Below are 27,985 nucleotides of genomic sequence, written 5' to 3'. Positions count from 1 at the left end.
TTGACCTATGGCTCTAGCCACATATGTAGCAGAAGATGGCTGTGTTTCCTTTAGACAGCAGCCATTCTTTGTTAAAAATTTGGAGATGAGTGGGTAGTCCCATCCCCCAACATGGAGGGCCTTGCCTAACATGGATATATGTTCTCCCTCCCCTTTGTTGGGCATTTCAGCTAATCTCATCCCTCTTGGTTCCTGGGATCCTCTTTCCTAGCATCTGGAACTTGCTGGTGGCTACCCCCATTTCCCTATCTCTCAATGCTACATACCTCTGTTCAATTTCCTGAGACTCGGGGTTGGGGATTTGGCTCAGTGGTAGAGTGCTTGCCTAGCAAGCGCAAGGCCCTGGGTTCGGTCCCCAGCTCCAAAAAAAAAAAAAAAAAAAAAAAAAAAAAAGAATTTCCTGAGACTCTGTATATCATCTCATACCTGATGCTGACTCCTCTTTTCTGCCCTCCTTCTCCTCTCTTTCTACCCATTACATCCCACCGTCTACCTTCTGTGAGTATTTTGGTCCTTCTTCTAAGAACTTTTATGATAGGATTATTTAATATGCAAATAATCATATTTTGAATAATTTCTTTCCTGTTTATATGGCATTTCTCCTTCTTATTGTTCTGCCTGAGGCATAGATCAATACTTTATTGGAGAGGATTAGAGAGGATGTCTTATTCCTAAATTTAGTGAAGATGCATTTATTTTTAATCCTAGATTGACTGTGGCCTTGTTTTATTGCCTTTATTATGTTGGCATATGTTACCTCTACTTTGCATTTACAAGGACCTTTACAATGAAAGGTGGTATATCTATAATGAAATGATCATATGGTTTCTGCCCTTGTTTCTATTCATACTATAGATTGCATATATTGAATCATACATGTTGAACAATGTCTCCCCAAATCAATAAAATGAAGCTTACTTCATCATGATAGATAATTTTATTATTTTCTTATTGAACATTTGTAAAAATGATAACTTTCCTCTACGTTAAAAAATCCTTTTTGTTATAATATGATCTGTAATTAATATTTTGCTATTAGAGTTTCATCTGATTTGAGTATTGTTATAATGATATATGAACTGAATTGGGAACTATTCTGTTCTTAATTTCATAAAATAATTTGAAAAATAATAGTGGTAGCTTCTTGAATGTCTGATAGAATTCTGTACTGAATATTGGTATTTTTTAATGAGGGGATTATTAAAATTCATCTTGTTGGTATTTAGTTGGTCTGTTTGAACTACTTATGTCAAACTTATTGAACTACAGTACATAATATGCAAGTAGAATTTAATCTACTTCTTTTGGTTTTCCAGTTAGGAAAAAAAATAGTGACTATACCCTTATGATTCTCTGAAATTCTTCTGTGTCTGTTACAATGTACGCTTTTCATACATAATTTTAATAATTTAGGTCATTTCTTTCTTGATTAATTTGTGCACAAGTTTTTAATTTTAGTGTATTAGTTCAGATTTTTAATTTTTCAAAATTCAAACTCCATGTTTAATTGAATATTTTAGGGAGACAGTATTTAGAATGTAATAAATAAATAATTTATAAAATAAAAATTCTCTTATATATTACATCTCTACTACACTTTTCTCTCTTTCCACTCCTCACAATCCCTTCCCATGACCTTGCCTATCCCCCACGATTTAAGTAGTTACAATAAGACTAGGGACAAATCCTCATATCAATGCTAAACTAGATCACACAGTAGGAGGAAAGTGGTCCACGTGTAGCAAAAAGTGCAGAGACAACCCCTACTTCTACTATTGAGAGTTCTACAAGGACACCAAGCCATACAACCACAGCGTGTGCAAGTACAAATACACACAAATACACACACACATACACACACACACACACAGAGAGAGAGAGAGAGAGAGAGAGAGAGAGAGAGAGAGAGAGAGAGAGAGAGAGAGAGGCTATGACATAGCTCTGACCTATTACAGTTTCCATGTTTGTCACTTCAGTCTCTGTGAGACCCTTTGGACCATGCTTATTCAATTCCATGGGGCCCATCCTCTTGGTGTCCTCGACCCCGTCCCTTTCTCTGCCTAATATGTAGCTCTGCAGTGTCTGCATTTACTCCTATCAGTTGATGGGTGATGTTTCTTTCATGAAACTGGACTAGGTACTGGTCTATGACTGGAGCATAGTCTTCTCTTTTTTCTCTTCTCTTCTCTTCTCTTCTCTTCTCTTCTCTTCTCTTCTCTTCTCTTCTCTTCTCTTCTTTTCTCTTCTCTTCTTTCTCTTCTCTCTTCCTTTCTCTTCCTTCCCTTTCTTCCCCTCCCATACCATCCCTTCCTTCCTTCCTTTTATTTTGACAGTTATGTTTGGTTCTACACTGGGCATCTGTCATGACCTGTCTCTGATTCCTAACCATCTAGGCAGTGTCATGCCTGAACTCTCTTTCATGACTTGGGCCTCTAGTTGGACCAGTCAGGCCTTGGTTGGCTGCATTTTTTCCCCTCTTTCATTAATTTTCATCCTGATTTTGGGTATCTTATAATCTATGGTTTTATGGTTTTGTTGGCTCTCATTTTCAACCCTTCCAGGTGTGTAATTAAGGTATTTAATTAAAATTTCTCAAATGATTTTATACATAAAATTGGTTCTGGTAACTGTCCTACAAATAATTTCATTGGGTGCCATTGATTTTGATATGTAGTGTTTTGTTTTGTTTTGTTTTGTTTTTGTTTTTGTTTTTGTTTTTTGTTGTTGTTGGACAATCCTAGTAGTCTTTCAATTTATATTTTAGTTTCTATTTGGTACTGACTGCATTCAGCATTGTGTTTGATTGTGTCTATGATTTTTAAAAAATATATCAATGAAAAAGGTGACAAAATAATTTATTAAAAAAATAAAATTATCGACGTAAGGAAGACCATACCATCCACAATGTGTTGGATCTCAGAAAGAAAGCATTCAAAATACCTTGCTATGTAATTTGTGCTGGGTGTAGGTTATTTCATGTAGAATTTAAGAAATCAGGGATTTTGCTTACTGTAATAGCAAAAAGTTGGCAAAATTTTTGTTTTCAGATATTAATAATTGATATACCTATTAGTAACAGACAAAACTACTTGAGGATTGAATGAACTAATGAATGCAAAGGGATTATTCTGTGTAAATCTTGCATGAGATACTTTGCTTATAATTAAAACCTAGAATGTTAAAAATACATTCTTTATGGCTGAGTCCCCAGGTAAAGACCATATTCAGTTGATAGCTTCTCTGGGAGGGAAGTTTCAAAGTTGTGCCCTATCGTAGATTGTGAATGTTACAGTATATGTCACTTTCTATACATGCTTAAGGGAGCTCAACTTAACTTTATAGCTCAGTGGGCTATAAAGAAAAGGATCAGTCCAGAATTGTGGAGGAGTTGTGGAGGTTTCTGACTGAAGTTGGCAGGAGATTAGTATGACTAAAGGTATTTTATTTATGTATAAAATCTGAGTAATTATCAAAGTAGATAAAAACTGAATTTTTTCTAAGTACCTCATTTTCAGGAACCAATTTTCTCATGTTCCTGTGCCTAGTCAACAAAGAGACCTTCTATGTTTACATTTTAAATTTGGTGATTCTTTTTTTTTCCATCCTGATCTTCCTCTGGTTTGAATACAAATAAATATATAGGAAACTACTTTTTTCTTTTTTATTGTATATTTTTATTTACATTTATTTTTATTGGATATATTTTAATTTCTTTTACATTTCAAATGTTCTCTTTCGCAGCTTACCTTCCAAATGCCCTTATCACTTTCCTCCTTCTTCTATAAGGGTATTCCCCCTTCCAAAATCCCCACTTCCTGCTTCCCCTCTCTGATATTCCACTACACTGGGAGGTCCAGCCTTGGCAGGACCAATGGCTTCTCCTCCTACTGGTGCCCAACAAGGTCATCGTCTGCTACATAGGCAGCTGGAGCCATGGGTCTGTCCATGTGTACTCTTCAAGTAGTAGTTTTGTACCTGGGAGCACTGGTTGGTTGGTATTGTTGTTCTTATGGGTTGCAAGCCCCCTCAGTTCCTTCAATCCTTTCTCTAACTCCTCCAATGGGGAACCCATAATCAGTTCAATGGTTTGCTGCTAGCATTGGCCTCTGTATTTTTCACACTCTGGCTAAACCTCTCAGGAAACGGCTATATCAGGCTCCTGTGAGCATACACTACTTGGCTTCATCAATAATGTCTAATTTTGGTGGCTGTATATATATATGGGCTGGATCCCCAGGTGGAGCAGGCTTCGAATGATCTTTCCTTCAAACTCTGGCCCAAACTTTGTCTTCATATCTCCTCTTCTGAGTATTTTTGTTTCCCTTTTTAAGAAGGACAGAAGAATTTGCACTTTGGTCATCCTTCTTGAGCTTCATGTGGTCTGAGGATTGTCTTGGGTGAATCAAGCTTTTGGGCTAATATCCTCTTATCAGTGAGTGCATATCCTTTGTGTTTTTTTGTGATTGGGTTACCTCACTCAGCATGATATTTTCTAGATCCATCCATTTACCTATGAACTTTATGAAGTCATGTTTTTGATAGATGAGTAGTATTCCGTTGTGTAGATGTACCATTTTCTGTATCCATTTCTCTCTTGAAGGGCATCTGAGTTCTTTACAGCTTCTGGCTATTATAAATAGTGCTGTTATGAATACAGTGGAGCATGTGTCTTTGTTGTATGTTGGAGCATTTTTTTGGGTATATGCCCAGGAGTGGTATAGCTGGGTTCTCAGTTAGTACATTGTCCAATATTCTGAGGAACCTTGAGACTGATTTCCAGAGTGGTTGTACCAGCTTGCAATCCCACCAACAATAGAGGAGTGTTCCTCTTTCTCCACATCCTCCCTAACATCTGTTACCTGAGGTTTTTATCTTAACCATTCTGACTGGTGTGAGATGGAATCTCAGGGTTGTTTTGATTTGCATTTCTCCAATGATTAAGGATGTTGAACATTTCTTTGGGTATTCTCAGCCATTTGATATTCCTTAACTGAGAATTCTTTGTCTAGCTCTATACCCCATTTTTAATAGCATTATTTGGCTCTCTGGAGTCTAACTCCTTGATATATATATATATATATATATATATATATATATATACACACATATATGCTATTTGCCCTCTATAGGATGTAGGATTGGTAAATATCTTTTCCTAATCTGTTGGCTGCCATTTTGTTCTAATGACCATGTCCTTTGCCTTACAGAATCTTTACAGTTTGATGAGGTCCCATTTGTTGATTCTTCATCTTAGAGCATAAGCCATAGGTGTTTTCTTCAGGACATTTCCACTGTGCCCATGCATTCAATGCTCTTTCCCATTTTTTCTTCTATTGGTTTGAGTGTATTTGCTTTCATGTGGAGGTTCTTGATCCACTTGGACTTGAGTTTTGTACATGGAGATAAGAATGGGTTGATTTGCATTCTTCTACATGCTGACCTCATTTTGTACAGCATCATTTGTTGTAAAATGCTTTCTTATTTTTCACAGGATGGTTTATATAATTTGTCTAAGATCAATTTTTCATAGGTGTATGGGTTAAATTCTGGGTCTTCAATTCTATTCCATTGACCTACCTTCCTGTCTCTATATCAACACCATTCCATTTTTATCACAATTGTTCTGAAATACAGCTTGAGGTCAGGCATGTTGGTTCTCCCAGAAGTTCTTTTATTGTTGAGAATATTTTCACTATAATGGGTTTTTGTTATTTCAAATGAATTTGCAAATTGCTCTCTCTAACTCTATGATGAATTGAGTTGGATTTCTGATGGGGATTACATTGAATCTGTTGATTGCTTAGGGCGAGATGGCCATTTTTACTGAATTGATCCTGCCAATCCATAAGCATGGGAGATCTTTCCATCCTGTGAGATTTTCTTCAATTTCCTTCTTCAGAGACTTGAAATTCTTGTTGTATAGATCTTTCACTTTCTTGGTTAGAATCACACTGAGGTATTTTATATTATTTGTGACTATTATGAAGGGTGTCATTTCCCTAATTGGTTTCTCAGTCTATTTATCTTTTGAGTAGAGGAAGGCTACTGATATGATTGAGTTAATTTTATTCCCAGACACTTTGCTCAAGTTCTTTATCAGGCTTAGTAGTTCCCTGTTAGAACTTTTGGGGTTATTAAAGTGTACTATCATATCATCTGCAAATAATGATATTTTGACTTATTCCCTTCCAATTTTTGCCCCTTTGTCCTCCTTTCATTGTCTGTTTGTTCTGGCTAGGACTTCGAGTACTATATTGAATAAGTAGGGAGAGTAGGCAGCCTTGTCTAGCCTCTGAGTCTAGTGGGATTTCTTCAAGAATCTCTCTGTTTAGTTTGATGTTGGCTACTGGTTTGCTGTACATTGCTTTTACTATGTTTAGGTATGGGTCTTGAATTCCTGATCTTTCCAGGACTTTTATCATGAAGGGGTTATGAATTTTGTCAAATGCTTTTTCAGCATCTAATGAAATGAACGTGTTGTTTTTATCTTTGAGTTTGTTTGTATAGTGGATTACATCGATGGATTTCTGTATATTAAACCATCCCTTCATCCCTGGATGAAGTTTACTTGATCATGATGGATGATTGTTTTGGTGTGTTCTTGGATTTGGTTTGCTAGAATTTTATTGAGTATTTTTGCATAGAATATAAGGGAAATTGGTTTGAAGTTCTCTTTCTTTGTTGAGTCCTTGTGTGTTTTAAATATAAGTGTAATTGTGGCTTCATAGAAGGAATTGGGTAGTGATCAGTCTGTTTCTATTTTGTGAAATTATTTGGACAGTATTGGTATTAGGTCTTCTATAAACGTCTGCACTAAACACATCTGGTCTTGGGCTCTTGTTGGTTGGGAGACTTTTAATAACTGCTTCTATTTCTCTTATAAGTTATGAGTCTGTTTGCATGGTTTATAATTGGCCATTTCTTCCAGATTTTCCAGTTATGTTGAATATAGGCTTTTGTAGTAGGTTATGATGATTTTTTTAGATTTCCTCGGATTCTGTTGTTATATCTCCCTTCTCATTTCCGATTTTGTTAATTTGGTACACTCTCTGTGCCTTCTGGCTACTCTGGCAAAGGGTTTATCTGTCTTGTTGATTTTTCTCAAACAACCAGCTCCCGGTTTTCTTGATTCTTTGAATAGTTCTTTCCATTTCTACTTGGTTGATTTCAGCCCTGAGTTTGATTATTTCCTGCCCTCTTCTCCCCTTGAGTGTAATTGCTTCTTTTTGTTCTAGAGCTTTTAGGTGTGCTGTCAAGCTGCTAATGTATGCTCTTTTCACTTTCTTTTAGAGAACATTCAGAGATATGAGTTTTCCCCTTAGCACTGTTTTCATTGTGTCCCATAAGTTAGGGTATGTTGTGCCTTCACTCTCATTAAATTCTAAAAAGTCTTTAATCTTTTTCTTTATTTCTTCATTCACTAAGCTATCATTGAGTAGACATTTTTCAAGTTCTATATGCATGTTTACTTTCTGTTGTTTTTCTTGTTATTGAATATCAGCCTTAGTCTATGGTGATCTGATAGGATGCATGGGTTTATGTCAATCTTCTTGTACCTGTTGAGGCCTGTTTTGTGATTGATTACATGGTCAGTTTTGGAGACGGTACCATGAGGTGCTAAGAAGAAGGTACATTCTTCTGTTTTAGGATGAAACACTCTATAAATAGCTGTTAAACCCATTTGGCATATAACTTCTGTTATTTTCTGTGTATCTGCATTTAGTTTCTGGTTCCATGATCTGTCCATTGATGAGAGTGGGGTGCTGAAATCGCCCACTATTATTGTGTGAGGTGCAATGTGTGCTTTGTGTTTTAGTAAGGTTTCATTTATGAACGTAGGCACCTGTCTTAGGGTGTTATTGCTGTGAACATGACCAACATGAGATTTTTACAGACAGCATGTAATTGGGGATGGCTTACAGGTTCAGAGGTTCAATCCATTATCATCAAGGCAGGAGCATGGCAGCATCACAGCATCCAGGCAGGCATGATGCAGGAGGAGCTGAGTTCTACATCTTCACCTGAAGGAAGCCAGGAACAGACTGAACATCCACAGGCAGCTAAGAAGAGGGTCTCCAAGCCTCCTCCCACAGTGACACACTTCCTCCGACAAGGCCACACCTTCTAATAGTGCCACTCCCAGGGTCAAACATATGCAATCCATCACATTCCACTCCCTGGCCTCCATAGGCTTGTTTAAACGCATGGGTCTATGGAGACCAAAAAGTATATTTAGTTTAACTTCCAAAGTCCCCATAGTCTACAGCAGCATCAACAATGTTAAACATTCAAAGTTCAAAGTCTCTACTGAGATCCATCTACTCTCTTAACCGTGATCCCCAAATTAAGACAGGCAACCAGCTGGGCAAACTTCCAACTCTGCTATTCCCAAATCTGATGTCAAAGTAGTCATCAGATCTTCAACTCCTTTTTTATCTTTGCTGCCTATAACAAATTTCTTTCTCCTGAGCTGGATCCACTCCCTGTTAGCAGCTTTCCTCAGCAGATAGCCCACGACTCTGGCATCTTTAACATCTTTGGGTCTCCAGGGCAGCTTCAATGTTATAGTTTGTTTCAATGCCTGGGATCCACACATGATCCTCCAAAGGGCTGTCTTCACTTCTCCAGCTCTGCCCTCTGCATCAGGTTAACTTCAGGTTGATCCACACTACTGTTGCTGCTGCTCTTGGTGATCATCCCATGGTACTGTCGTCTCCAATACACTGGGGTCTTCCGTCTCATCCAGACTCCACCAATAGCCTCTGCTAGGCTCTCTTCATGGTGCCAAGCCCCAAGTCCTTTGCCTGACCCCGTTAGTCCATCAATTACAACGGAGGGTGCACCTTCACTAATGACCTTCCATGGCCTCTCACAGTGCCCAGCCTCAGCTGCTCTTCATGACCCCTTCATGCCTTCAACCCAGTACCACCTGGGTGACTCTTACACACTACCAAGTTCAACCACAGCACTTGATACAGCCTTGGCCATCTCTGGAACACAGCTCTCAAAAAACACTTCCTAGAATATTTCATCTCACTGATGTTGACCTCTTAGCTCCAGCTAACCAGCATCAATTGTCACAGTAACCTCCTTCTCCTCTTGAATATAAAGCCAGAGTCATATGGCTGAAGCTGCTGAGTTCTGCTGCTTGCAGGAGCTGGAACTTGGCCCCTTGCTCTATTACATTATCACTATCTTCCTCTTTCTTAACTCCTTCACTGCCAAAACTTAGATGCTCTGGATCTTGCTCTATAAATTGACCTTGAGTTTAGAGATCTGAATGCCTGCCTATCTTCTGGGATTAAAGGTGTATACCACCACACCTGGATTTAAGTTTTTTTTTTTTGTTTTGTTTTTTGTTTTTTGTTTGTTTTTTCTTTTTTTCACCTAGAACTTGCCCTGCACCAGGATGGCCTTGAACGCAGAGATCTCCTTGCCTTAATCTCCTGGGATTTATAACCACTTTGCCTTAAGATCTCCACACCAAGGTCCAGGTCAGAAACTTATATCTCCCAGCCTCAAGATCAGGATCAAAAGTGAGCCTTCCAATTCTGGACGGTAATTCATTCCAGATATAGTCAAGTTGACAACCAGGAATAGCCACTACAGTGGCCTTGCATTTGGAGCATAGATACTCAGGACTGAGAGTTCACCTTGGTGGATTTTTCCTTTGACGAATATAAATTGTCCTTCCTTATCTTTTTGATAACTTTTGGTTGAAAGTCAATTTTATTCGGTATTATAATGGCTATTCCAGCTGGTTTCTTGGGGCCATTTGTTTGGAAAATTGTGTTCTAGCCTTTTACTCTCAGGTAGTGTCTGTCTTTGTCACTGAAGTATGTTTCCTGTATGCAGCAAAATGCTGGGTCATGGTTGAGTCCAGTCCTTAGTCTATATGTCTTTTTATTGAGGAATTGAGTCCATTGGCATTAAGAGATATTAAGGAATAATGATTGTTGTTTCCTGTTATTTTTGTTGTTAGAGGTGGAATTACGTTTATGTGGTTCTCTTCTTTTGAGTTTGTTGCAAGATTACTTTCTTGCTTCTTCCAGGGTTCAGTTCCCTCCTTGTGTTGGAGTTTTCCTTCTACTATCCTTTGTAGCGCTGGATTTGTAGAATGATATTGTGTAAATTTGGTTTTGTCATGGAATATCTTGGTTTCTCCATCTATGTTAATTGGGAGTTTTGCTGGATATAATAGCCAGGGTTGGCATTTGTATTCTTTTAGTGTCTGTATGACATCTGCCCAGGATCTTCTGGCTTCCATAGTCTCTGGTAAGAAGTCTGGTCTAATTCTTATAGGTCTACCTTTATATATTACTTGACCCTTTTCCTTTACCGCTTTTAATATTCTTTCTTTGTTTTATGCATTTGATGTTTTGACTATTATATGGCGGGAGGAATTTCTTTTCTGGTTGAATCTATTTGGCGTTTGGAAGACTTCTTGTATGTTTATGGGCATCTCTTCTTTTAGGTTAGGGAAGTTTTCTTCTATATTTTTTTTTCTTTTTTTCAGAGCTGGGGACCGAACCCAGGGCCTTGCGTTTGCTAAATCCCCAACCCTTCTTCTATAATTTTGCTGAAGATATTTACTGTCCATTTAAGTTGGGAGTCTTCACTCTCTTCTATACCTATTATCCTTAGTTTTGATCTTCTCATTGTGTCCTGGATTTCCTGGCTCTTTTGGGTTAGGAGTTTTTTAAGTTTTACTTTATCTTTGATGTTTGTATTGATGTTTTCTATGGCATTTGTATTCTCTGTCCCTGAGGTTCCCTCTTCTATCTCTTGCATTGTGTTGGTGATGTTTGCATGTCTGACTCCTGATCTCTTTCCTAGGTTTTCTATCTCCAGGGTTGTCTCCCTTTGTAATTTCTTTATTGTTTCTCTTTCAATTTTTAAATCCTGGATGGTTTTGTTCAATTCCTTCACCTGTTTGATTGTGTTTTTGTGTAACTTTTTAAGGGATTTTTTGTTTGTTTGTTTCCTCTTTAAGGCCTTCTACTTGTTTGCCTGTGTTGTCCTGTATTTCTTTAAGGGAGTCATTTATGTCTTTCTTAACTTCCTCTACCATCATCATGAGATTTGACTTTAAACCCAACTTGCTTTTTTATTGTATGTGGATATCCAGTATTTGCTGTGGTGGGAGAACTGGTTTCTGATGTTGCCGTGTAGTCTTGGTTTCTGCTGCTTAGGTGCCTACACGTGCCTCTCACCCTCAGGTTGTCTCTGGTGTTACCTTGCCTTGATGGCTCTGACAGTGGCTTGACCTTCCTGTAAGTCTGTGTGTCAGCACTCCTGCACACCTGTTTTGTTTCAGCTGGATCTGGGAACAGAAAGATGTGGGACGTCCGGACACTGGCAGAAACAGGACAGGTCCTATCTCAGACTACTCCTGGGTTTGTGTGTCCTGAAATCTCCAGGCAGGTTGTTTGGGGCATTAAAGTTGGTCTTACCTCTGCTGGTCTCAGCGCTCCTGGTGACTCCCTTTCAGCTCTGGGAAAAAGCAGAAACCGGAAGGGTCCTGCCCCTGACTGCTCCTAGATTCCTGTGCCCAGAGGGCATTAGGCAGGTTCCTCTTGGGCCAGGAATGTCAGCAGAATTAGTTGTCTCCTCTGAGCCCTCAGGAATGTCTGCACTTCTGAGAGTCCAGCTCTTTCCCCCACAGAGAGCTGTGGGACTGGTTCAACTCTGAGTGCAGGCAGAAACAGGAAGTCTGATGATTCTTTTTATATAATGCCTTTCAACTCTTAATGGGAATTAGGGTCTGTGAACTGATAACCTGTTTTAGATTTGCCACTATATTGTTTTAATTGATATTTTACATAATGTATAATGTATTAAATCATTTAACTGTACAAAGATAAATGTACAGCCTAACATATTTCTCAGAGGAGGAACATAGAAATGGAATGTATCAAATACATAGGCAAATGCCAACAGCAAACCACTGAGCTGAGAACGGGACCCCTGTTGAAGGAATCAGAGAAAGGACTGGAAGAACTTGAAGGGGCTCGAGACCCCATATGAACAACAATGCCAACCAACCAGAGCTTCCAGGGACTAAGCCACTACCCAAAGACTATACATGGACTGACCCTGGGCTCCAACCTCATAGGTAGCGATGAATATCCTAGTAAGAACACCAGTGGAAGGGGAAGCCCTTGGTCCTGCCAAGACTGAACCCTCAGTGAACGTGATTGTTGGGGGGAGGGCAGTAATGGGGGGAGGATGGGGAGGGGAACACCAATATAGAAGGGGAGAGGGAGGGCCTAGGGGATGTTGGCCTGGTAACCAGGAAGGGGAATAACAATCAAAATGTAAATAAGAAATACTCAAGTTAATAAAGATGGAAAAAAAATAGAAATTAAAAAAAAGAAATGGAATGTATCATTCTTCAGTAGTAAACTAAGTAATGACCTTCATGAATCCTAAAATTTTAGCTCTTTTAGTATAGTACACATTCAAAGTACATTACCATTGTGCTTTATTATTACATTAGTATTGTTGAGACTGTAGAATGATTACATCATTTCCTCTTCCTCTTGCTTCCCCGAAACCCTCCCACATATTTCTCCTTGCTCTCTTTCTATTCATGACCACATTTATTTCCTAATAAATATTCCTAAATGTAACCTCCTCAGTCTGTATAATGTTCCTTGAATATATGTTTTCATTGCTTAATTTCACTAAGCTTAATTTCCTACCCTATAAAGCAATGCATTCAATATTGCCTTATAACCCATTTCAGCGATTGTCTCACTTAGGGTTTCTGATGCTCTGATTAAACACCATGACTAAAGCATTCTGGAAAAGAATGGGTTTATTTTCTTCTCATCCTTCCAGGAAAACAGTGAATCCATGTAGAAATCAGAGCAGGAATCCATGTAGTGGCCAGAACCTGGAGGCACAACTGAAGTGGAATCCCTGATAGTGCTTCTTACTGACTTGTTCCCCAAAGCTTGTTCAGCCTGATTTTTTATATTATCCAGTACCACCAACCTCAGACTGGAATCATCTCCACTTGAATGAGTCCATCCACTTCAATTATCAACCAAGGTAACACATCACAGTTTTGTCTATACTCCAACCAGATGAGTATTTTCTCAATTGAGGTTTCCTTTTCCAAAATGATTCTAGTCTCCACCAAGTTTGCCTAAAGAGTAGTCACTCCAAGGATACAGGACACAGTGCTTTCATTATCATTCACATAAATGTATTATTTCATTAGTAAATAATGTAAAATTGGTCGTTTCATAAGATTAAAGTGCTATAGGAAATAGAGAATATTTTATGTCTGTTTTCCTTTGACTTCTGAACTAGTTAAGAGGATTTGTTTACCAAATATCTTAATTCAATCTTAAAACACAGTATACAGTATTTATTAGGTAAACAAATAATGGAATGAATATAAAAGACCTACAAGTGTCTATAAACAACTCCACAGCTGTTATGGAACAAATCCATGCTTTTGTTGTTATATAGCATGAGTATTTCTGCTAAGTTGGGTAAAAAAAATGGGCATCAATTAATGTCTATAAACCACAATATGCTGTGAGTTCTGCTTAAAATAGTTTGACTTCAAATGAGTTCTGAAATTCATACCTATATTAAGTAAATAAAAGAAACTTAACATTTTTGTACTTTCATACTTTCTAAAATTATAGTGTTGATATTACAGACCTTTTAAAAAATTCTGTGACCTAATTCTTGTCAGTAATTATATTTGTATCATGTTTATGCTCCAGGTACTAAATTTAAATTATAATTTGGAACTTCAGATTATTGTCACAGAGAGACATGCTTTCAAGAGAAATTATCCGCATGAATTCATTGTTTTCTTTGCTATCTAAAAGAGAATTCAGGATTTTTGGCAAGCGCATTCTGTATAAAGTAGAGGTATTAGTTCCTTTTCACATGAATTTAAAATAGTTCTTAACTTATTGACATTTATTTTAACATTAAAAATTTTAATCTTTAAATATATTATTTAAAGACATAGTACAAATCAATTTTGTCCAAAGTATGTGAATTATTTAACTCTTTCTTGTCATTCACTTATTTATCCATGTAGAACGAAAGGTGTGTTTTGGACACCCTAGGGCTTCTGACACATTCTGCTCTGTTGGAGAGGTTCTTCTTACTAAACATAGTCACTGTGCATCCTTGAGCTACTTTATATACCTATACTAGCTATAGATAACCTCGATGGCTAAAACCAAGCTAACTAACTCACAAAATGATAGCGTTTGCACCCCTTCCTTTCTCTGTGAGTGGAGTATGTGTGAGGACGATTTTAGCAGAATAATTTAGAACTATTTTGAAATAGTCTCTAAAATGTTTTTCTATAAGAACTTTCCTTCAAGGGATAGAAGAGACTATGGGGAAGAAGAGGTTATACTCTATAATATACTCTTTCTCTAATGTTACTGAAAAAGATTCGAGGTGGTTTTTCTTTCCCCAGTGTGCAGTTGTGGACGACTGGCCTTGCCCTTTAGCTTTGCATGAATTATAATATGATACAGCAACTGAAAAACAGCCAGCTAACAGGTAACCAAAGTAATCAAGTAATTCAGAAAAAAAATCAATGTACGAAACAGAGTTCATTCTCATTGTAAGACAATGCAAGCAAAGACATACAGATGTTCTCTACTACAGCTATGGGAAGGGAGGGGGAAAAAGAGAAAGTATGCAGATTCAAGGTGTCACTTGAGGGCCACACTGTCTAAAATCCTGAAACTCCTCAAATTAAAATGGATCAAAATCCATTTCTATCAGATGTAGTTAAGTAAATGCTTATTTTATAGTTACATGGACAATAATAGGACTTTGGAATTATCTGAGTGTTAAACTATAAAAAATACTGATCATAAACAGAGTTACAAAGTTATAAATAGCCCAGGAAAAGTTCAAATATTCTTATATAATTAATGCTGATGATTTGCTAGAAATTGCCTAATCTCAGAAACTTTGCTAATGAGTTTTCAAAATCCTGTGCATTTAAAAGTCACATGGAGCCTTCATTTTGTTCAATGTTGTTCTGTATCCCGACCCACATATCCCTTAGGAGAAAAGAAGGAAAAAGGAAAAGCACTAGGAAAATAAAATAAAAGGAGAAATATAAATGAAGGAAATGAAAGAAAGACGAATTATGCATAAAAATTGTGTCGTCTGTACTCTTGGGGGCAGCTGAGTCCTCAATCAATCTACGGTGCTCTTGAAATGCAGGCTTACGTTCCAAGCATTATATTAAAATTTCATGATCAATAACTCTGAAAGCTGCAGAACATACAAGCAAAATAAGTGCTGACAATTCACCAGCATATGGATTTAATGAAATGTCATCCTCTAGCATCAGCAGTAGTGCCAGGAGGAGATGACCATTCTGTTCGCAGTCTGTCAAATAAATCTCCATTTGTCAGGTAATAATAAAGCAGGAGGCTACCTTTATTCCACGGTGTGTTTGTTCTCCAAAACACAGCACACAGCTCATATGGCAATACAAAGCAACAGAGTCAGCAAATCAGACTTTTTTTTTTATTTCTTTTTTGTTTTGTTTTTTTCCTGTTGGTTTGTTTTGCTTTGCTTTGTTTTTAAATACGGGACAAATCTAACGGCATTTTCTTTTTGTAGCTCCTTTGCTTCTATCTGTACAGTACATCAAGACGCGGGGAGTTAAGCAGGTTTTAATTCCCAAGCCCATTCACATATCACATTATTTAAGGATGCAATCTCGTTTTTCACTAATTACTAATTGTTAAGGGCAATAACTTATACAATTAATGAAATATTCTAGTAGATGACTGTAAAGTAGCAGATACAAAAGATGTTTATGCAAAAGAGAAAGAGTGCAGTTAATAAAATTGTATCATGGTTGAGTTTCTTGCTAAATGTGTAGTTTTCTAGCTTTTCTGATCATAGAACCCAAAAGGAAATTGGGAATCATATTAGTATTTGGTATTAAGAAATTTATCTTGTTATCATGATATTTGCTGTGTTTATATCTATAAATAATGGCATACAGTGTGAATATAATCAATAAAATATTATCAAAATACTACTGCCTAAGAAATGCTGTATTTCAGTCTTTTCAAATCTATTGCTAAATAATGATATAATCTTATTACTTTCACAACAAGGAAGAGGATACTCTTGAATTATCGTCATCAACTTCCTGATCTGACTTGTTTTCTATTGAATGCACCTAGTTAGAAACTATTTTAGTTATTAGGTAAGTTCCTTCATTCAATCAGTATCCATTTGACACCCTACTATGCACAGGCCTTGCTCTTCACTCCTGCCTTGTTTAAGTTTCTGAGAAGCCCAGAACTGCCTATTGTAATCTTTTTGTCTGTCTACTCTTTTTTACAAAACAAATATCTGACTTGTCAAGGATTTACAACTATTAGAAATTATCTAGAGTAGATGTAAGCAACTGATTCAGTATTTAAAAAAAACTGTAGCCTTGAAATATTTATTAAATTAAAGTGCTAAAGGGAAATGAGCTTTTTCCTTTTATTAAAATATAAAGTCAGTTTGTAATCACCTGCACTCCATCAATAATGTGGATTTCCATCATGACAGAGTAGTGGTTTTCCAAAAATAATTATAAATGTGATAATTGAATGTAGGCACAATAAGCATCTGAATATGTTGCTTAAAAATTTCACCAAATTTGACAAATGAAAGGAGAGAGAAGTTGGCTACACCTGATGAAATAAAGTAAAGCAGAAAATAAAACATTGTAAATTTACTCAAATTGAAATCTACCTCTTTAATTTACCAAAATATATTTTATGACCTTGTATGATTATTTTAGGTATGACATTTTATTTTAGTTTATACATCTGAATGAAGGAAGGGGTTGTAGAATACATAAGATGAAGAGGCAAGGAAATTGTATACAGCTGAATAAAGAGGCAGGTTTAACTCACCTGCGTAGATGTTCTCTATAGGGAAGGAGGCTCAGGGTGTAAACATTTCAGAGTGAGACGATGCCACCAACATATTGGGTAAACACTTCAACATTTACAGATGTTCCAGGGAAAGCTTTGCCATTCCCATAGATTTGAGACAGGGTGGTCCTTCACCATGGCTGTGCTCAAAGGCTCTCTCTGCCCCCACATTGCCCTTCTTCATTTCTTTGTTGTTCCTAATGAATATTCATGCTTACTTCAAGGTATGGTCACTGTAATCCTGGACACCAGGTCAGCCTTTATATCTGACGCCATATTGGTGGTGGCATCTTCTTCATAGTGGTTTTTTGTTTGTTTGTTTTCAGAGAGACTTTTCTAGAACCACAAGATCGGCTTCAAAGGATATCTTTGTATGTCCTGATAGGCTCATGTCTCAGCATCTTAATTTCTGGGACTATGGCTTTTTTGCATCCACAGATCTTTAGGAGCATGGACAATAGTGAAAATGGCTGTCCCACACCTTCAGGTTAAACAAAAGATACCATCTTTCCCACATAAGCACCTGGGATGGGCAAAACTGTTTTCCCTTCCTGAGATCTCTTCAAAACACCTTAGGCTTTATTCCCCTGTGGTGACATGTGGCATTCTATTTCCAAGCGGCCTCTGATTAGTTAAGAGAAGGGTAAAAACAATGTTTTCACGATGTCCAGGATATAGTAGAATGGGAGGCATAGTAGAATCCTTTAAGTCATCTGTAATGAAGTGAAGATGTAATGACATAGAAGTAGATAATGTTCTTTCTTTAGGAGCCCTGTTGGTTGCCCAACTTTGCTTACTGCTTTTATATCCTGTAGGAGACTCCATTTGTCTTATGTTCTTTCTTTCTTTTCTTCCTTTCTTCCTTCCTTCCTTCCTTCTTTCCATCCTTCCTTCCTTTCTTTCCTGAAATTACAAGTACAACATTTTCCCCTTATCTTTCCTCCTTCCAAAACTTGTCACGTACTCCCAACCTGAACTTTGTGGCCTCTTTTGTCACCAAGTATTTTTCCATTATTTCTCTTCTAGAACAAAAATAAGTGTATTTTGAGTACTATTGGAAGGGTCTGTTTCCAGTCTATAATTTTTATTCCAATAAAGCAGCAGCAATAGTAATTTTTTCTCACATGCAGCCAATGATCCCCCAAAATTCATTTTTCTGACTGACAAGTGGTCAGGAGACAAAATTCCTCAAGGAGTAGGGGGATTTGCAGAGTTAACCAGGGTTTCTAACAAAAATAATCAATCATGGGATATACCAATCTCAGTTTTTGATAGTTTCCATGTGGATTTATGGAAGGAATTGTATTTATATAGTTTAACCTAAACCCCAGAAAGTATTAAAGTCCTAGTGTAGCATCTGATGAGAGAGAATATTGTTTGGACTATGGTAAAGGATGCTCATTTGGCTTAAGCTATCTCTGCCAGTAAATTATGGAGATAATCGGTAGGAAATATGGACTAAAGATAATTTTCATGACCTCACCCCTTCGGCATCATGCCAACTGTAGAGAGGAAATGTTGTTATTATCCCTGTGCCTCACCAGCTTACCTATAGGTTTGTAGCTCATTGATGACATGGCCATCCTGAGAGCAACAATTAAATGTGATTCCACAATTAAAGACACATTGAACACAGTACCAAGAACCACACCAGAAGCTTTACCATTGGAATATTCTCCATTAATCTCCATTAATTTGATTAAGGAAGCATGCTTTGATTATATATATATATATTGAGCCAGGAGCACCTTTCTTTAACAGTGGCGAACACTGTGAGGTATGCTGTATTTTTATTCATCTGTACTATCAATAAGGTTGAATTGGCTGAGTGAAAACCTTGACTACCTCTGAATATAACCTCCACCTATTATCCCTAGTGTCCCTGGCAGCTACTTCCTAATGTATTTCCTACTGTGTGTACTGACAAGTACCCAAATACCCTGGGATCCCATAGTACAGACTACTATAAGTCCGATGGTAGAAATTTGGCCCCATTATACACTGCATAAGATTGCAGTATAGAGCTAAGAGATAGTATAGTTTCTTCCTCAGGTCGTTGCTCTGCCCTTGTTATCAGGTCCCACTGAGTGATATACACTACTTTTTTGGTAGATCCAGGAGAAGCTACATTGACCGTTGTCTAGCCGTCCCAAAAGTGGTCAATGAATGTCTATTTATGAAAATTATTTGTTACTTAGCCCAATAATTCTTTCTGACATAGTAAACATAAACCTGGGAACCTAGGCACACTCTGGGAGTAGTACAAAGGTCCACTCACTTTTAAATCTAAAACCCTTATGGCAGCCACCACTCACAAAATGTTGCATTTTCTACATGTGTAACAGGTACCACTTTCTTCCAGGAGTCTGTTACTTCTTTAAGGGTTACTGCAGAAAACATGCTCTGCTGGTGGCTTGAAGCTATGTCTACACAGAATCTAATAATCTCCTGTAAATTTGGTTGCTTATAAGATCCCTGAAGTGCCTCCTTCAAGTCTTGTTAGTGTTTTCAAATGCCAGTTGTTTTGTAAGCAGTCCTGGCTCTGATTCAGCTCTGCCATTCCTTGAAACTTGTAGGAGCTTTTCCACAAAGTCTAGGTACAATTCTTGCAGGCTCTGTCAAATCGCAATAAGTAATGAAGTGTTTTTCCATTTTGGTGGTCAATTCTCTATGTGCTTCTGAGGGGGCCATGTCAATTTGTCCATAGGCATGGGAAGAGTGATACAATCAGTTGTTAGCCACAGAGTAACCAGAGACAAGGTCCATGAGGCTAGATTTCCATAGGATACAAACTTATAGAGCCTGCTATTTTGTAGCAAAATAGTCATGGGTTTATTTAATTATATATGACTATATAAACCAAAAATGAAAATGAAAATACACTCAGATCATCAGGCTGTGTAACTGTCCACAAACCCTTCATTTCTTCACGTTCCTCAGCTTGCCTTACCTTTCCCAAAGGGTATGGCTCCTAAACATATTCTAAGAAATGATGGAGCTGTAATGTTTTTACCTTTCTTTTATGGGTTTATAATTTCCTTCCAAGTCCTAAAATGTTTAACTGCCAAACTCAGTGTTTTACTCATGTTTTTCAACTGATGCAAAAAAAAAAGTCTCTCTTCTCTTTACTTATATTTGTGCACTTATCAAAGAAGCATTCCTCTATCTGTTAGGTAAGAGTAACCTACAGTTCAGTTCCTTATTTGGGTATCATTTGCTGAGACTGCTCACCTGAATCCTAGAAATGTGACCGGAATAATAAGGGGATAAAAAGAAAAATTGCAGACTTAAAAAAGCTGGGGTCAACTAGCTGTATACTCTCCCGGAGTTGTAACAGCAGCAAACTGAGTATGAACTTACATCTTCTACGTTTGTGTTGGGGAAGTCAGCTTATTGTATACACTTGAAGCAGGATTCAGAATTATCATATACAGCTGAACAATGAAACAGGTTTAGCTGACTACAGTGGAGGGTTTAGGCAGGGGAACAGTTTCAGGTTAAATACATACTTGAGGAAGAAGGTTATGTTAACATTTTCTGCACAATGTCAACATCTGCGAGTGGACCAAGGGATGACAGGTACTCTTCTGAGCCTGGTAGAGGAAGGTTTTGAGGAAGTTTGAGGTTAAGGGTCCTTTATATGGCTGTAGTCATGTCAAAATGCACATTGCATCAAGACTTCATTTGCTCCTTACACATTTACTCAGATCTTTGCCGACTTTCTCAAATCAACATCCATGAATTCATCAATGTAATACAATATTTTCTAAGACCTAGGGAAATAACATTGAAAAAAAGAGTATATAAAGATAATTGGTTTTAGCGTTCTTATTCTGTCATGTATTATTGTTGCTGGTTTTGATGGCTAGTTAAATTCATAAAATATACTTGATATTGTAGGTATGAAATTCCATGTTAAAATTTATAGGTTCTCTCTGAATGCCAATTTTATAATTCTTTAAAGTTTATTACATTATATGGATTTGGAGTTTTAATAATTCTGGTATATAGTATTTTTAATTATTTGCAGACTTATTTGATTTTTATTAAATATTTTGTTTACATCTCAAATGTCATCTCTTTTCCTAGTTTGGTTTCCCTTCTTCAACTCCCCTAGCCCATCCCCCCTCCCTCTGCTTTAGTGAGGGTGCTAACCTACCCACTCACCCACTCCCATGTCACTGCCCTGGAATTCCCCTAAACTGGTACATTGAGCCTTCACAGGACCAAGGGCCTCTCCTCCCACTGATGCTAGATAAGGCCATCCTCCACTACATACGCAAATGGAATCATGGGTCTTTCCATGTGTACTCTGTGAGTGGTGATTTAGTTCCTGGGAGCTCTGGGGATTCTGGTTGGTTAATATTGTTGTTCTTCTAATTGGTTACAAATCCCTTCAGTTCCTTCAGTTCTTCCCCTAACTGGTCCCTTGGGAATTCCTTTCTTAGACTACTGGTTGACTCTGTATTTGTCAGACTCTGGCAGAGCCTCTCAAGAGACACCTTTATCAGGCTCGTGTCAGCATGCACTTCTTGGTATTCTCAATAGTGTCTGTATATGGGATGGATCCCCAGGTGTGGCAGTTTCTGGATGGTCTTTCCTTCAGTCTCTGCTCCACGTTTTGATCCCATATCTCCTTTAGAGAGGAGAAATTCTGGGTTAAAAATTTGAATATGAGTGGGTGGCACCATCTACCAACTGGGGCCTTGCCTAACCTCTGAATATGGTCTCCACAGGTTCTCCCTCTCCTTTGCTTGGCATTTCTGTTAATCTCATCCCCTTTGGATCTTGTAAGCCTCTTGCTTTCCGGGGACCTGCGACTTTCTGGTGGGTATTCCCAGTTCCCCCATGCCCCATTGCTACACACCTCTGTTCAATTTCCTGACCCTCTCTGTATATCATCCCTATCTCCTTCCATACCTGATCCTTCCACCCCCTTCCCCCCTCCTCTTCTCTCTTCCTCTGAAGTTTCTTTCACCCTCTACCTCCCGGGAGTATTTTGTCCCCTCTTCTAAGGACTGAAGCATCCACACTTTGGTCTTCCTACTTCTTGACCTTCACATTGTCTGTGAGTTTTATCATGGTTATTTTGAACTTTTTTCCTAATATCCACTTATCAGTGTGTACATACCATGCATGGTTTTTGTTTTGGTTTGTATTTTTGTGACTGGGTTACCTCACTAAGGATATTTTGTAATTCCATCTATTTGCCTATGAATTTCATAAAGTCATTGTTTTTAATAGCTAAGTACTACTTCACTGTGTACATGTACCACATTTTCTGTATCCATTTTTCTGTTGAAAGACATGTGGGTTGTTTCCAGCTTCTAGCTATTATGAATAAAGGTGCTATGAATGAAAGGAGCATGTGTCCTTGATATATGTTGGAGCGACTTTTGGGTATATGCCCGGGAGTGGTATAGCTGGGTCCTCAGGGAGTACTAGTCTAATTTTTTTAGAAACCATCAGACTGATTTCCAGAATGGTTGTGCCAGTTTTCAATCCCACCAATAATGGAAGAGTATACCTCTTTCTCTTCATCCTCGCCAGCCTCTGCTATCACTTGAGTTTTTGATCTTAGCCATTCTGACTGATGTTAGGTGGTATCTCAGGGTCATTTTGATTTGCATTTCCCTGGGACTAAAGATGTTGCACATTTCTTTAAGTGCTTCTCATCCATGTGCGATTCCTCAATTAAGAATTCTTTATTTAACTTCGTAGCCCATATTTTAATAGCATTGTTTTGTTCTTAGGAATCAAACTTCTTGAGTTCTTTGTTTATATTAGATATTATCCCTCTATTGGATGTAGGATTGTTAAAGATCTTTTCCCACTCTATTGGTTGCCATTTTGTCCTATTGACAGTGTCCTTTGGTTTACAGAAGCTTTTCAATTTTATGAGGTCCCACTTGTTGATTCAATTATATAGTGTGTTCCTAATGGTTTTCATTCATTTAACAATTGTGCAATAAATTATTTTTTCAAATCTCTTCTTTCACTACCCATTTACTTATGAATTCTTCTAATTTAATGTAATTTTTAGCTCAAAGAATCGATTTACTTTATATTTGTGAAGATTCACTATTTTTCAGTGAGTAATATTTTCTTTAAAAAAGGTTATTTTATTTGTTTGTGCAGTCAGTTCTGCCTTTAGTTATCAAATCTACTCTTTAGAGAAAACTTTTTTTTTCTTTTTTTTTTTTTTTTTTCGGACCTGGGGACCGAACCCAGGGCCTTGCGGTTGCTAGGCAAGAGCTCTACCACTGAGCTAAATCTCCAACCCCCAAATCTACTCTTTAATTATAGAAGCAGACTGACAAAATTTCCAGGTTTCTTTGTTTGAACTATGTACAATTTGAGCTCTTTTACTGGCATATAATTACTTTCTAAGCATTGCATGTGTGTTTTCTTTCACTTTGCTCACTTAATGTTTCCCTCGCCTATGTCATAACTTTATAGCTTTAGTGGAAAACATGGTTCTTGATATCTTATTTTCTACCTAATTTTCTGATTACTGTGGCATGTTGGAATGTGGAATGTCTGGGTTGCAAGTATGAGTGGTTCTTTCTTCCTCAGTAATACTGAAGGATAGTCCTAGAGTTCATCATTAACAGGTAATTAGGTAATTTATAAAAACCTAATAATGATGAACCAGCTGTGTCCAGAACCACAGGTGGTGTGTGAGACAGTGGCTGCTGGACACAGCAGGGCAGCTACATAATGTGAACTCATAGCGATTGTGAATGTACTCACAAGATCTGTAAAGCCCAAAGCCAGGTCAAATTCCAGAGACAGGATTCAGTTGGAAAGCTCTACTCCTGACCACAAAGCTGTTGGAAAGTTTCAACTGCTGGGACAAGAAGATGTCTCTTAGAAAGAAAAAAAAATGTTTTGCTCTTATAAGTCAACCAAAACATTTCTAGCAGATAGTTACCCATGCAAGTTTATAGGGTCAGGATACCTTATTCTTCATGGGAAACCATACACTACATTGAGGGAGAAGGGAAAAGGTTCGTTTGCCATGAGTTGGGGAAGGGAGGGTGAATATAATCAAAACTCTTCTGGAATCCTCAAAGAACTAATTGAAAAGATTAAAAATGAATTGTGTCACATTTCCCAAGCACATGTTGAGTTAATAGCATATGATTCCAGACAAAGGTTTGATGGGAAGTGATTTGAATACCAAGTTATGATCACTTATAATTGTTTTCTGTGAATGATAGTAACTTAGCATGGGCACTCAAGTTTATTACTTCATCATGACTTTCAAGACATTTGCCTTGTTTATGTTTAGTGTTTTCTAATTTTTATATTCATCATTAATACTATCTAGTAGACAGATTGATAGAAGGTAGATGATAAATAGATGATAGATGAATGATACATAGATGATAGATGATAATTGGATAAATGATGATAGATGATATATGGATAGAAGATAGAGAGATGACAGATAGACAGACAGACAGACAGACAGATAGATGTATAACTATACTGGGTGCTTTCATTAGAGTTCACAGTTTTGTGATTTTTAAACACACAGCTATCCCAGACTCCTCAAATTGAAATGGTAACCATTTGAAATATGTCTAAAGAATTGTTTTTCTGTACTGGTGTTTAGTTAATCTGCTTTGAACTTCCTCCCTGTAGATGATTGATTGAGCCTTTAGCTATCACTCAGAGCTCTCTAGATTCACAAATAATAAAACACACACACACACACACACACACACACACACACACACACCAGCTTAACTTTGAATATGCCTAACCAGCTCAATAGCTGACACTTCTGAACTTTCTTCAGAACACTCCCCTCTGATATTCCAGAATTAATATTTGCTAACTCTATTTTTATCCCTGCTGCACCATACCCAGTCAGTAGGGGTAGCATTAGTATAACAGGATAAATTTCTCATCAAAACAGAAGGGGAACAGACAAAAGCCAAGTTTTGTTCATAGACCTACTTTATCTGATTTACCACCAGAAAATATCATTCACATTTATGATAGACATTTCCATTTCCAATAATCTTATTAAGAAATTTTCTCACATGGATACCCTATGGTTCATCTTTAAGTTTACTCTACCATAGATATACAATAAATTAAACATTTTGAATTAATAAATTAATATTAAGAAAGGAAGTATATAAATGATTCTGTCTAAAAGTAGCAGTGAACATCTAAAGAAGGTAGATTAGACAGATAACCAGAAATAAAGTACAGTGGGAGCAGTCAAAGATTATAATAAACATTTGTCCAGTGGTATGTAGAGATTTGTACAATGCCCTTTCAAGTTAGATCTTTGGCAGTGGCATTTACTTGAAATTGAATAATAAACTTAATTGGCACAGAAATATTGCTTTTTATTGGGTTGAATAGGTTTGGCTCCCATAGACTCATGAACTCTTAGGAGATATGTTCTTGTCAGAGTAGGTGGTGTGGCCTTGTTGAAGGGGGTGTGAATATATACATAAACATGTACACATACACATACACATATGCATACATACATGCATATGCATATACATATACATATATGCTCAGGTCTGACCAGAGTGAGTCTTTTTCTGGATCAGCTTTTCCAGTACCATGTTTGCCTGAATGCTACCATGCTTCCTGCCATGAGAATAGTGAATCAAACCTCTGAAACTATAAGCCAGTCACAATAAAATGTTGGCCTTTATGAATGTCTTTTGGTCATTGTGTCACCTCAGAGCAATAGAAACCCTAACTAAGGCAGATAATAATGCAAATTATCGATGCAAATATCAAGAGCAATCTATATCTATTGAATGTTCATTAAATATATGTGCTTCCCATTTTGTTGAATTGTAATTCTAGCTTTTGGGTAGATCAGTGGTACTAGCCTGTCATATGCAGGAATCGAAGTACACTTTATGCTTCAAAGAAACAGAAAGAGAGATAATGAGAGTGATACAGAGAGAAATAGTTTAGGTAGATAGATGATAATTACAGATAAATGATAGAATGTTTGATGATAGCAAAAGAAAGAAAAGAGAAGTTAGAGAGAGGAAAGGGGAAGAAAAATATCAATCAATAAAAAATCCCATCTCACTGTAGACGTATAGTCATTCACCCACATTTAGTGGCAGCGTTCTGTCCATCCAATACTTGGGAGGTATAGGAGTGAAGATCAAACTTTTAAGGTTTTCCTAAGTTTTGTAGAAAGTTCTAAAACAGCTTCCATTAATGGATAATGTGACTCAATATTTCATTCTATCGAAACTTTAAACCAATGGTGATTTCAACTTATGATATTTTCTTTTTTTTATTAGATATATTTCTTTACTTACATTTCAAATGTTATTCCCCTTCCTGGTTTCCTGTCCATAAGCCCCCATTACCTCCCATTCCCCTCCCCCTCCCCCATATGGGCATCCCCCCATACATCCCCCTTACTGGCCACCCTCACATATTCCCCTGCACTGGGGGTCCAACCTTGACAGGACCAAGAGCTTCCCCTTCCACTGGTGCCCCAACAAGGCTATTCTCTGCTACATATGCAGTTGGAGCCCTGGGTCAGTCCATGTATAGTCTTTCGTTAGTGCTTTAGTCCCTGGAAGCTCTGGTTGGATGTCATTGTTGTTTTTATGGAGTTGCAAGCTGCTTCAACTCTTTCAATACTTCCTCTAATTCCCCCCAAGGGGGTCCTGTTCTCAGTTTGGTGGTTTGCTGCTAGCATTGACCTCTGTATTGGACATGCTCTGGATGTGTCTCTCAGGAGAGATCTATATCCAGTCCCTTTTAGCATGCATTTTTTAACTTCATCAATCTTATCTAGTTTTGGTGGCTGTATGTACATGGGCCACATGTGGGTCAGGCTCTGAATGGCCATTCCTTGAGTCGCTGCTCTAAACTTTGCTTCCATATCCCCTCCTATGGATATTTCCCCCTTTTAAGAAAGAGTGGGAGCATCTGCATTTTGGTCATCCATCTTCTTGAACTTCCTGTGGTCTGTGGATTGCATTTTGGATAATTCGAGCTTTTTGACTAATATCCACTTATCAATGAGTGCATACCAAGTGTGTTTTTCTGTGATTGGGTTACCTCACTCAGGATGAAATTTTCTAGTTCATTCCATTTGCCTTTGAATTTTATGAATTCATTGTTTTTGATAACTGAGTAGTACCCCATTGTGTAGATGTACCACGTTTTTTGAATCCATTCCTCTGTTGAAGGGCATCTGGGTTCTTACCAGCTTCTGGCTACTACAAATAAGGCTGCTACGAACATAGTGGAGCATGTGTCTTTGTTGTATGTTGTAGTATCTTTTGGGTATATGCCCAAGAGTGGTATAGCTGGGTCTTCAGGTAGTGCAATCTCCAATTTTCTAAGGAACCTCCAAACTGATTTCCAGAGTGGTTGTACCATTCTGCAATCCCACCAACAATGGAGGAGTGTTCCTCTTTCTCCACATCCTTGCCAGCATCTACTTTCACCTGAGTTTTTTTTAATCTTAGCCATTCTGACTGGTGTGAGGTAGAATCTCAGGGTTGTTTTGGTTTGCATTTCCCTGATGACGATATTTTCTTCACTAATATTGTACTAGACAATTTAATAAAATGATGAAGAAATTTAGAAATGAGTTTTTTTTCAATTTTTAATAAAAATAGAATCAGTAACAAATAGGTTTCAAATGGAGGGATAGCAACAATACAGATCACTAATTTTCCCTGTTAAGAGCAGATATTATATTTCCTTAGTCCTTATTTACCTTCTCTTTGTGGAGTGTGTGTGTGTATGTGTGTGTCTGTGTCTGTGTCTGTGTGTTTGACCCTCAACATGCATGTGGAAGTGCGAAGATAAATTGTGCATATTCCCTCCTTTCCACCATGTGGATTATCAGATTTGAACTCAGGTCCTAGGACTTGGCAACAAGCATTGTTTACCAGCTGAATAATCTCACCATCTCAACTGAACACACACATATCAATAAGGAAAATGGATTGTATGTAAAAATGGTTGGCTATTCAACACTGAAAACTACTTTAATAGTATGACAATGT

The 27,985-nt window shown here is 37.5% G+C and overlaps 1 long non-coding RNA gene across 1 annotated transcript in view; it reads left to right on the top strand.

Annotated features, from left to right (window-relative positions):
- Window positions 1-27,985, top strand: part of LOC148001286 (uncharacterized) — a 91,213-nt gene that overhangs the window by 7,093 nt on the left and 56,135 nt on the right. Inside the window, exon 2 of the long non-coding RNA XR_015637703.1 lies at window positions 12,844-13,056. This is a non-coding gene — a long non-coding RNA (uncharacterized LOC148001286). The remainder of the gene's footprint in view (window positions 1-12,843; window positions 13,057-27,985) is intronic.

Source organism: Rattus norvegicus, chromosome 14, assembly GCF_021556685.1.
Source record: "Rattus norvegicus strain SHRSP/BbbUtx chromosome 14, alternate assembly SHRSP_T2T, whole genome shotgun sequence".
NCBI lineage: Eukaryota > Metazoa > Chordata > Mammalia > Rodentia > Muridae > Rattus > Rattus norvegicus.
The sequence above is the reverse complement of the archived record's forward strand: the minus strand, read 5'-3'. Positions and strand labels throughout refer to the sequence as shown.